Here is a 12,943-nt window from a genome sequence, read left to right on the forward strand (position 1 = left end):
GCAAATAAACTAGAAAATCTAGAAAAAATGGATAAATTCCTTGACACATACACTCTCCCAAGACTAAACCAGGAAGAAGTTGAATCCTGTTATTGGTCTCTGAATAGACCAATAACAGGATCTGAAATTGTGGCAATAATCAATAGCTTACCAACAAAAACAGTCCAGGACCAGATAGATTCACAGCCAATTCTACCAGAGGTACAAGGAGGAACTGGTACCATTCCTTCTGAAACTATTCCAATCAATAGAAAAAGAGGGAATCCTCCCTAACTCATTTTATGAGGCCAGCATCATTCTGATACCAAAGCCGGGCAGAGACACAACCAAAAAAGAGAATTTTAAACCAATATCCTTGATGAACATTGATGCAAAAATCCTCAATAAAATACTGGCAAACCAAATCCAGCAGCACATCAAAAAGCTTATCCACCGTGATCAAGTAGGCTTCATCCCTGGGATGCAAGGCTGGTTCAATATACGCAAATCAATAAATGTAATCCAGCATATAAACAGAACCAAAGACAAAAACCACATGATTATCTCAATAGATGCAGAAAAGGCCTTTGACAAAATTCAACAACTCTTCATGCTAAAAACTCTCAATTAATTAGGTATTGATGGGATGTATCTCAAAATAATAAGAGCTATCTATGACAAACTCACAGCCAATATCATACTGAATGGGCAAAAACTGGAAGCATTCCCTTTGAAAACTGGCACAAGACAGGGATGCCCTCTCTCGCCACTCCTATTCAACATAGTGTTGGAAGTTCTGGCCAGGGCAATTAGGCAGGAGAAGGAAATAAAGGGTATTCAACTAGGAAAAGAGGAAATCAAATTGTCCCTGTTTGCAGACGACATGATTGTATATCTAGAAAACCCCATTGTCTCAGCCCAAAATCTCCTTAAGCTGATAAGCAACTTCAGCAAAGTCTCAGGATACAAAATCAATGTACAAAAATCACAAGCATTCTTATACACTAATAACAGACAAACAGAGAGCCAAATCATGAGTGAACTCCCACTCACAATTGCTTCAAAGAGAATAAAATACTTAGGAATCCAACTTACAAGGGATGTGAAGGACCTCTTCAAGGAGAACTATAAACCACTGCTCAATGAAATAAAAGAGGATACAAACAAATGGAAGAACATTCCATGCTCATGGGTAGGAAGAATCAATATCGTGAAAATGGCCATACTGCCCAAGGTAATTTATAGATTCAATGCCATCCCCATCAAGCTACCAATGACTTTCTTCACAGAATTGGAAAAAACTACTTTAAAGTTCATATGGAACCAAAAAAGGGCCTGCATCACTAAGTCAATTCTAAGCCAAAAGAACAAAGCTGGAGGCATCACGCTACCTGACTTCAAACTATACTACAAGGCTACAGTAACCAAAACAGCATGGTACTGGCACCAAAACAGAGATATAGATCAATGGAACAGAACACAGCCCTCAGAAATAATGCTGCATATCTACAACTATCTGATCTTTGACAAACCAGAGAAAAACAAGCAATGGGGAAAGGATTCCCTATTTAATAAATGGTGCTGGGAAAACTGGCTAGCCATATGTAGAAAGCTGAAACTGGATCCCTTCCTTACACCTTATATAAAAATTAATTCAAGATGGATTAAAGACTTAAACGTTAGACCTAAAACCATAAAAACCCTAGAAGAAAACCTAGGCATTATCATTCAGGACATAGGCATGGGCAAGGACTTCATGTCTAAAACACCAATAGCAATGGCAACAAAAGTCAAAATTGACAAATGGGATCTAATTAAACTAAAGAGCTTCTGCACAGCAAAAGAAACTACCATCAGACTGAACAGGCAACCTACAGAATGGGAGAAAATTTTCGCATCCTACTCATCTGACAAAGGGCTAATATCCAGAATCTATAATGAACTCCAACAAATTTACAAGAAGAAAACAAACAACCCCATCAAAAAGTGGGCAAAGGATATGAACAGACACTTCTCAAAAGAAGACATTTATGCAGTCAAAAGACACATGAAAAAATACTCATCATCACTGGCCATCAGAGAAATGCAAATCAAAACCACAATGAGATACCATCTCACACCAGTTAGAATGGCAATCATTAAAAAGTCAGGAAACAACAGGTGCTGGAGAGGATGTGGAGAAATAGGAACACTTTTACACTGTTGGTGGGACTGTAAACTAGTTCAACCATTGTGGAAGTCAGTGTGGCGATTCCTCAGGGATCTAGAACTAGAAATACCATTTGACCCAGCCATCCCATTACTGGGTATATACCCAAAGGACTATAAATCATGCTGCTATAAAGACACATGCACGTGTATGTTTATTGCGGCAGTATTCACAATAGCAAAGACTTGGAACCAACCCAAATGTCCAACAATGATAGACTGGATTAAGAAAATATGGCACATATACACCATGGAATACTATGCAGCCATAAAAAATGATGAGTTCCTGTCCTTTGTAGGGACATGGATGAAATTGGAAATCATCATTCTCAGTAAACTATCGCAAGGACAAAAAACCAAACACCACATGTTCTCACTTATAGATCGGAATTGAACAATGAGAACACATGGACACAGGAAGGGGAACATCACACTCTGGGGACTGTTGTGGGGTGGGGGGAGGGGGGAGGGATAGCATTAGGAGATATACCTAATGCTAAATGGCGAGTTAATGGGTGCAGCACAACAGCATGGCACATGTATACATATGTAACTAACCTGCACATTGTGCACATGTACCCTAAAACTTAAAGTATAATAATAATAAAATAAAAAAAGAAACCATCAAAAAAAAAAAAAAAAAAAACTAAGTTCTGGCCAGGCGTGGTGGCTCATGTGTGTAATCCCAATACTTTTGGAGGCTGAGGCCAGCAGATCATGAGGTCAGGAGATTGAGAACAGCCTGTCCAACATGGTGAAACCCTGTCTCTACTAAAAATACAAAAAAAAAAAAAAAAAAAAATTAGCCGAGCATGGTGGTGCGTGCCTGTAGTCCCGGCTACTCGTGAGGCTGAGGCAAGAGAATCGCTTGAACTCGGGAGGTGGAGATTGGGAGGCGAAGATTGCAGTGAGCCGAAATCGCGCCACTGCACTTCAGCCTGGTGACAAAGCAAGACTCCATCTAAAACAAAAACAAAAACAAACCAAAACAAAACAAACAACAAACAAAAGAGCAAAAAAACCACTAAGTCACAAAGTATTTGTCCCCAGGGGAGTTTACTTAGAGGGGAAGGGTATTTTCTATTTCTTTTACCTTGGAGAGGGCTTGGGTGTTTATAAACTGATTTCCAGCTGTCATATATGCAGTTTTGTTTTTTCAGGATCTGTCTATACCAGCTATTTCTGTCCTGCTCATTTCCTCCTTGAGTTAGAGCCCATCCATCATTAATTACAGAAGTTCTTAAACTTGAATAAGCAGCAGGATTTCTTGAGGGGGCGGGGACTGCTAAAGCACAGATGGCTGGGTGCTGCCCCAGAGTTTCTGACTCTATAGGTCTAGGCGGGCACTTGAGAATTTGCATTTTGAACAGGTTCCCAATGATACTGGTGCTGCTGATCCAGCGACCCCACTTTGAGAACCACTGCACTCTCAGGACTCAGCTCCCCAACCCAACAGCCTTTTTCATAGTCTTTTAGGGTAGGGTACCCAGTAGAGGAAAGGTCAGCAGATCCTTTGATCCCCAGACTTGACTAAATAATTCTGTTAGTAATTTGTAGGTTATTAACTTGCCAATCTCTAAACTTCTTTAAATTATTCAAGTTGACATCTCAGGTGGAAATACTTCAATGTCATATTAGACAGTCGCTGAGTTGAGGATTCTCAGGTTACCGTCCTCATTAGCTTGATGCCTGACGTTGCCTCTGTCGGCCAGGTTAGCATAGCCAAATGTGTGTCCTCCTGGTGTAGATGTTGGCTGTCCCTACTAGAATGTGGTCCTTGCTTGGTCGCTGATGTCAGCTCCTCTGCCAGGAAGGAGCTGTCTCTTTTGCCAGGCAGATTGGCAGAAGAGATGGAACATGAGCCAGGAGAGGCTGAAAGCACAACCCTGCACTCTATAAAAAACATGCTCCCAGCTGGGCACAGTGGCTCACGCCTGTAATCCCAGCACTTTGGGAGGCCAAGGCTGGCAGATCACGAGGTCAGGAGATCGAGACCATTCTGGCTAACACGGTGAAACCCCGTCTCTACTAAAAATACAAAAAATTAGCCAGGCTTGGTGGTGGGTGCCTGCAGTCCCAGCTACTCGGGAGGTTGAGGCAGCAGAATGGCGTGAACCCCGGAGGTGGATCTTGCAGTGAGCCGAGATCGCGCCACTGCACTCCAGCCTGGGCAACAGAGCAAGACTCTGTCTCAAAAAAAAAAAAAAAAAAAAAAACACGCTCCCAGAGATTGCGCCATTGTATTCCAGCCTGGGTGACACAGTGAGACCCCGTCTCAAAAAATAAATAAAAAATAAATAAAAATAAAACATTCCCTCCGGGATGGACACAGCATCCCTGAACATTGCTAGCCTTTTGGTATACAGGTGCCTGCCTTTTGGGGTATATGACTTCTTAAACCTGAGATTGTTTTCATAGTATGTGCATGGAGTGTGAGAGGGAGCTGGGAGCAGACATTAGCTTGTTTAATCATCACAACCACCTCTGTGAAAGTACTACTGTCTTCATCGCATAGATGAGGAAACTGAGGCCTGTTGAGAAGATGTTCAATAACGTCTCCGGGATCTCACAGTGTGTTAGTGTCAGCCCGTGTGTGAGTCCGTTCTCTCATTGCTTCAAAGAAAACCCCTGAGACTGAGTAATTTATAACAAAAAACAGGAGGTTTAATTGACACACAATTCTGTAGGCTGCACAGGAAGCTCAGATTCTGGGGATGTCTCAGGAAACCTACAATCATGATGGAAGGTGAAGGGGGAGCAGGCACGTCACATGGCGAAAGCAGGAACAAGACAGAGAGAGTGAGATGCCACACTTTTAAACAGCAAGATCTTGCAAGAAGTCACTCACTATCACGAAGACAGCACCCAGGGGATGGTGCTAAGTCATTCATGAGAAATCCACTCCCACGGTCCAATCACCTCCCACCAGGCCCCACATCCAATATTGGGGATCACAATTCAACATGAGACTTGGGTGGGAACACACTTCCAAACTATATCAGCTGGGTTATAATTATAACTAATTGGGCCCCAGCTAATGGGTGATGGGGCTACCGAAGTAATAGCCTTGTGTCTTCATGGCCGAGGCTCTGTATCAGACAGCTTGTGGCTTCCTTCATTCATTTATACATTTATTAAGTATCTACTATATGCACATCATCATGTAAAGCATTCTGGGAAACAAGAACATGAATCAGCCAAAAATGTTACCTTAAGAAATTAGTCTAGTTTTTTTCGAACAAAACATCTTGCATATATATTACTAAACCGACCTATTAATGGAGAACCTTATAATAAGAAAAATCAATATTTTCTCCATAAAACATGTCCAACTATTCATAGTAGTGACTTTTTCAGTTTGATATGGTAAGAACGTAGTGACCTCGATGCAGTGTAAATATATGCACCACCACATATGTGATTCCTTACAACTCAGCTTGGTTCTTTCCCAATGTCTCCTCTCGGAGTTAAACCCGATTTTATTACCAGTTTTCATTTAAACCCATTAATGATGAATTCAAGTTAGCAATGAATCATAACATGACAGAATGGAAATATTGGCTATCATTGTTATTTGATAGATGAACAAATAATAGAATAAGGAAGTAAAGAGGTTGGAGTAATGGCAAATCCAGGATTTAGTATAGCATAGTGTTCCTACCATCATTAAATTTCATTACAAAGGGTCATAATTGAGAAATTCTAGTAAAAACAGTTGTAAGGTAAGATGATTTTGGAGGTAAATAATCCCAAATCAATTGACTTAAAACAAGGGACACTGAGAGTCAAAAGTCCCTGGACGTCCAGAGAAAGGGCATGGCTCAGTAGTGGCTCTGTGATTTGGTCAGGTGCCAGGTTCCTATGTCCTCTCCCTGTGCACCCCTTAGGCTGGGCTTTGTCCCAATGTTGCTTCCCAGCCAGGATTCAAGATGACAACAAGTAACAACAAATATCACATCCGGATGTGACAAGGTCTGGTTAGGAAGAGGAGCTGTTTTCCCCTGTGGCCCTTTCTGTGAGCAGGGAAAGCTTTTCCAAGAAATTCCACAGCAGACACTCCCTCAAGTCTCAGTTGGCCACTCCTAAATCACTTCCTGGTAAGGACTTCCCAGGTTTGGCTTAGATCAATCATAATTTACCTGAGTCTCAGAGCAAAACTAGGGCTCTGCCAACATGAAAGGGGCAAGAGGCTGTTGCAGACAATAAATGTGTCTGCCTGAGTGCTATAAAATGTAGGCTGCCCCAAAGAGGTATATTGTAAAATGACATGTACAGTAAATGGCCCTGAGGGTAAGCCCTTTGTGCATTTCTTACTTTGAATGAAAATAGTAAGTGAAGTATATTGCCTTTCTTTGCCTTGTAAATCACTGTGATAGGCATGTACAATCTTCTGCATGTAGCTGACAGTAGGCTTTCAGTGATTCATTTGCATATATGCCCACCAATTTGCTGGAATTCATTTCTGTTCAAATGAAAATTTAAAAGATGTTGGCTGGGCGCGGTGGCTCACATCTGTAATCCCAGCACTTTGGGAGGCCGAGGCGGGTGGATCATGAGGTCAGGAGATGGAGACCATTCTGGCTAACACAGTGAAACTCCATCTCTACTAAAAATACAAAACATTAGCCGGGCCTGGTGGCAGGCGCCTGTAGTCCCAGCCACTCGGGAGGCTGAGGCAGGAGAATGGCGTGAACCCAGGAGGCGGAGCTTGCAGTGAGCCGAGATCGCGCCACTGCACTCCAGCCTGGGTGACAGAGTGAGACTCCGTCTCAAAAAAAAAAAAGAAAAATTAAAAGATGTTAACAGGATCTGCAGTCATATTTTCAGTAATTGTGTCAAAACCTATTTCTCTCAGGTGGATTTTCAACATGGGGGATTGTATGAACTCTGGGAATTATATATGTGATAATATGATTCAGTGGAAGGTGCAATGTCCCCACATTCAAACCATAACAGTACCTATATGGTTAAGAAAAAAGCACTAGTCTGTGGCTGCATTGCTTGTGGTTAATGTGGCATCATCATTCCTATCCCATCTGAGTTCAGGGATCATTTCCCTACTTGGGTTAGAATTGGTCAGTGAGAAAACTCATGAGATTTGGAAGGTAAAGTGCATCAGAGGCCATCACCCTTGGGAAGTGGTAAGGGTCAAACATGTAGGTTCTCAGATCTTTTCAAAAGCTCCAACTCTATGGACACAACAGTTGTGCCACCCATTCCAGGAAGCTTTGTAGATGTAGTGGAACTCCATTGCCCACCGCTGTCAACTACTGTGAGTTTTGGTGGCAGCTTTCCCGGCATCCCCTCCTGCTGTTCTTGCAGTAGGCATGAAGACCTCAATTCTGTCTTAAATGCTTCACACCCAGAATGCAGAGAGTGGCTACTGCTTTCCACATCAAACCCTGACAGGTCAGAGCCTCTTGCATTTCTCTTTTCAAATCCATCCCTCAGTATGTGGGGTGGGGGTGGTGGTCGGGGGCTGGAAGGTAAGGGGAGTTGGGTGGGGGAGGCACACACACACACACGCACACAGACACACATTTTTTTAACTCAACTTCCTTTCCCAGAGTTAACTACTATTCACAGTTTGGTGTGTATCATTCCACTTATAAACACACAAATATCTTGCCTACATAGTATTTAACAAAAATAACACAAATGAGATGGTACAATATGTATCATTTAGCAGTATTTTTTCCTTTTATAGATCTGAAATGTATTTTTATGACATAGATATTTTCTTTATTATTTTTAAGAATTTCATAGTATTCTTTTATATGGCTATAATACAATTTGTTTAACCATTCTCATATTGATTAGCAGGTAGGTTGTTTCCAGTATTTTGCTACCATTAATAGTGCTGCAATGAACATGGTTGTAAGGTTATCTATGTGTTTGTGGGGAGCGTTTCTGTAGGACACACCCTAGAGGTACAATTGCTGTTACTGAGGGCATGCACATTCAATATTTTGATACATATTGCAAATTTCCTTCTAAAAGCTGTGGCAGTTTTTATCTCATCAACAGTTTATCTTGATTAGTAATTCCTTATTTGTGTGTAAAATGTCAAACTAAAAGGTCCGTTATCACTTCTCATAACTCCATAAACTTTTCCGATTTACATTTTGTATCACTTTATCTCTACAACTTTCAGGATAGATATGAATTTAAGGGTCAAAAATGTTGGGACAAAGAGTTATGAGGGGTAAATAGACAATGAAAATTTAGTTACCTAATTTCCAGTCTTAGGTACTAAATATGTCATTTTAATTCAGCACTTTGCCTAGAATTCTTTCAATAAGGGATTTAGAAATAATTATTAGCAGCTTAGTATTAGGGTGAGACACATAAAATTATTGTTTTTGAAAATTAAAGATGGTCCTATATTCACAATTTCATATGGTTCATCCCAATACATATACAATACAGGAAACGCTGTACACATCAATTTAGCAAACATTTATTGCTGGAATTATTGTATGTCTATTATGTACAAGGCAATGCATAGGATTCAAAAAAATATTGGGGATAATATTGAGCTTAAGGAATTCATGAGAATGAAAGTGAATGACTGGGTCTTTATGGTTTAAGATGTGTTTCTCCTTTCTTTCTCACAAAATCATAGCACTCTGAGGCAGACACCCAATCTGTCACTTCTTTTGTCTCATCTAATAGAACATATTGCACATAGTAGGTCTCACAGATTTAAGCACTTTTGTGGTTTATATTCTGGTAGAAGAAAGACAACATAAAAGTAAACAAAATAATACATACCTGTCAGGAAGAGCTATACCCCATAGAGGGTGGCTGGAATTAACCTGCCACTACTCACAGGTGCCAAAAGCAGACACAGAGTTGCACCAATCCCCCAAACCCCAAGTGCATGAAGTGAGGCCACATGGGCCTAGCTGGATAGTACACATGCAATGGGTTGCACCCAACCAGAGGAGTGCAGGGCCAAAGGTTTTGTGCCTTGGGAGGTGAGCAGCCAACGAGACAGCTCCCCTCCTCTGAGTAGCAAGCAGTTACACAGTAGTCACTGCATGGTTGTGGTCACCTTGACCTGTTGAGCTTCATGCCTTTGACAAACTTATCAGTGGATTCAACACAGCCAAAGAAAGAATCAGAGAACTTAAAGAGAGATAATTAGAAATTACATTGATTAAAAGACAAATGAAAAAAGAGTTGAAAGAACAGGACAGAGAACCCAAGAGCTGTGGGACGATATCAACTGATGTAATGCACATGTACTGGAATTCCAGAAGGAAAAAATAGAGAGAAAGGGGCAAAGAAATATTTGAAGAAGCAATTGCTGATAATTTTTCAAAATTAATGACAGATACCAAACCACATAACCAAGACACTCAGAGAATGCCAAGCAAGATAAATACAACATGAAATAAAATAAAACAAAAAACAAATCAACCAAAATAACAACAAAAACCTACTAAAAACCTATGCATCTACGCATGTCATATTTAAATTTCTCACAAGACAAAAAGAAGATCTGAAGGCAAGAAGAGAAAGAAAGACACATTGCAGACCAGGAAACAAATATAAGAATTACATTTGTTTATATATTGTTATTGAATTATACTGTCAGAAGTTATGTAAGCCAGAAGACATCTTTGACGTGGTTAAAGAAAAAAAAATCTGTCAACCCAGAATTGTACATATAAGTAAAATATCTTTCAAAAATGAAGAAGAGGCTGGGCACGGTGGCTCGCGCCTGTAATTCCAGCACTTTGGGAGGCTGAGGTGGGCAGATCACTTGAGGTCAGGAGTTCGAGACCAGCCTGGCCAACATGGTGAAACTCCGTCTCTACTAAAAATACAAAAATCAGCCAGGCGTGTTTGCGCGTGTCTGTATTTTCAGCTACTTGGGAGGCTGAGGCACGAGAATCACTTGAACCCAGGTGGCAGAGGTTGCAGCGAGCCAAGATTGTGCCATTGCATTCCAGCCTGAGTGACAGAGTGAGGCTCTGTCCCCTCCCCTGCAAAAAAGACAGGAAGAATAAAGTCTTTTTTTTTAGGTAAACAAAAATTGAGAATGGATTGTCAACGCTCTACACTAAAAGAAATGTTAAAGAAAGTCTTGAGGCAAGAAAAAATATGGTGCAAGACAGAAACTTGGATCTTCACAAAAAATAAGGAAAACTGGAAATAGAATAAATGAAGTTTAAATAATTTTTCCTATTTTTAATTTTTCTAAAAGAGAACTATCTAAAGCAAAAATAGTAACAATAAATTATACGTTTATAGAATGTATAAAAGCAAAATATATGACAAAAATAGCACAAAAGATGAGAGGGAAAAATTGTATAGAGTCAACCTTCAGTATCCTTAGAAAATTGGTTCCGAGACCTTGGGGATACCAAAATCCACTGATGCTCATGTCTCTTATATAAAATGGCATAGTATTTGCATATAACCTATGCATATCTTTCTATATACTTTAAATTATCTGTGGATTATTATAATGAATGCAATGTAAATGCTGTGTAACTAGTTGTTCTACTGTATTTTTTGAATCATTTTTATTGTTATATTGCTATTTTTTATTATTATCAGTTTAAATATTTTCCATTTGTAGTTGGCTGAATCCAGGGCTGACTGTGTTATTGTAAGATCTTTATATTACAAGCAAAGTAACATCATATTATTCAAAGATAAACTGTGATTGTTAAAGGTGTACACTGTAAACACTAGAGCAACCACCAAAATTTTGGAAAAACAGTTATGTCCTTTCATCTTGGCCACTGACATGCCATCCAGACTGAGGAAGATTTGGAATCTTTGGGGCCACATGAGTCTCTTGCTGCATCGACAAGCACTGAAATTACCTGGGGGGCCAGGATCCTGCTGGGATCATGCATCACCACAAGATCAACTTTCACAAATATCACCCAGGTTCCTTTGGTAAAGTTGGTATGAGGCATTACCACTTGAAGAGGAACTAGAGCTTTGCCCAAACAACTGCCCTACTGTAAACTTTGATTAATTGTGGACCTTGGTCAGTGAGCAGACATGGGTAAATGCTGCCAAAACCAAGACAGGAATTGGTCCCATCATTGATGTGGGTGGCCAGGCTTCTACAAAGTTCCAGGTAAGGGAAGACTCCTAAAGCAGCCTGTCATCACGAAGGTCAAACGCTTCAGCAGAATTGCTGAGGAGAAGATTAGGGGTGTGAGTGTGGTGGGCCTTGTAGCTTGAAGCCACATGGAACGAGCGTCATTAAATGCTAACAAATGCTTTTCAAATAAAAAACAGATATGAGTAATGACTCCATAGTGAAGATAAAATGGATAATAAAAAATCCCCAACTAATCTGAGACAACAGGAAATGAGGAAAAAAAAAGAATAAATAGAAAACAAGTAGAAACATGATCATTTTAATCCAAGCATATCAATAATCACATAATATGTGAATAGTTTAAATGCACCAATTTAAAGACAGTGAGTATCAGATTGGATGAAAATGCAAGACTGAAGTTTATGCTGCTTAGAAGAGACCCATTTCAAATACTAAGGTATGATGGGTTAAATGTAAAAGGTTGAAAATATATATGGTGCAAATATTAACAAAAAAAGCTGGAATATCAGAAAAAGTAGACTTTTGAACAAAAATATTGTCAGAAAGAAAGAGAGACATTACTTAGTGATGAAAGGGTCAAGTCTCCAAGAACATGCTGACAACCCTAGAGGTGTAGGCACTGAACTAGAGAGCTTCAAAATACATGGAACAAAAACTGCTAGAAATGAAAAGAAAAATAGACAAATCCACAACTATGGTTGGAGACTTAAAAATCCTCCATCAGGAACTGACAGAACAAGTAGGCAGAAAATCAGTACAGATAATGAAGACCTCCACAACACTTTAAACTGCCTTGACCTAGCTGACGTTTATAGACCACTCCACCTGATAGCAGAATGCATATTTTTTTCCATGTGCACATTGACATTTACCAGGATAGATCACATTCTGGGCCTTAAGAAAACCTTAACACATTAAAAAAATAGAAATCATGCAAAGAGTATTTTCATGTTATAATTAAAGTAGAATTCAATAACAGAAAATATTCTTAAAAATTCTGAAATATTTAGAAACTAAACATCATATTTCTAAATAACTCATGAGCCAAAGATGACATCTCAAAGGAAGTTTTTAAATGTTTTAAACTGAATTAAAATAAAAAGATATTTTTCTCAAATGTGTATGATGCAGTTATGGCAATGCTTATTGAGAATTTTATAGCATGAAATGCTTATATTGGAAAATAAATGTCTCAGATTGATCATCAAACCTCCATACTTAGAAACTACAGAAAGAAGAGCAAGTTAAAGCCTAAAACAAGCAGAAGTAGGAAAATAATAGTTGTAAGTTAAAATCAATAAAATTGAAAACAGAAAAACAATAGAGAAAACAAAACACAAAAGCTGGTGATATGGCTTGGCTCTGTGTTCCCACCCAAATCTCATGTTGAATTGTACTCTTCAGTGTTGGAAGAGGAGCCTAGTGGGAGGTGACTTAATCATTGGGGCAGACTTCCCCCTTGCTGTCCTTGTGATGGGGTTCTCATGAGATCTGGTTTTTTGAAAGTGTGTAGCACTTCCCCCTTTGCTCTCTCTCTCTTCTGCCAGCAATGTGAAGATGTGCTCGCTTCCTACTTTGCCTTCTGCCATGATTGTAAGTTTCCCGAGGTCTCCCCAAGCCATGTTTTCTTTACAGCCTGTGGAACTGTGAGTCAATTAAACC

General features: G+C 39.7%; 1 pseudogene; it reads left to right on the forward strand.

The window, feature by feature from the left end:
* The first annotated feature begins 10,951 nt into the window (after positions 1-10,951).
* On the forward strand, positions 10,952-11,400 carry LOC112132081 (large ribosomal subunit protein uL15-like; annotated as a pseudogene).
* Positions 11,401-12,943: the final 1,543 nt, after the last annotated feature.

Source organism: Pongo abelii, chromosome 12 (assembly GCF_028885655.2).
Source record: "Pongo abelii isolate AG06213 chromosome 12, NHGRI_mPonAbe1-v2.0_pri, whole genome shotgun sequence".
NCBI lineage: Eukaryota > Metazoa > Chordata > Mammalia > Primates > Hominidae > Pongo > Pongo abelii.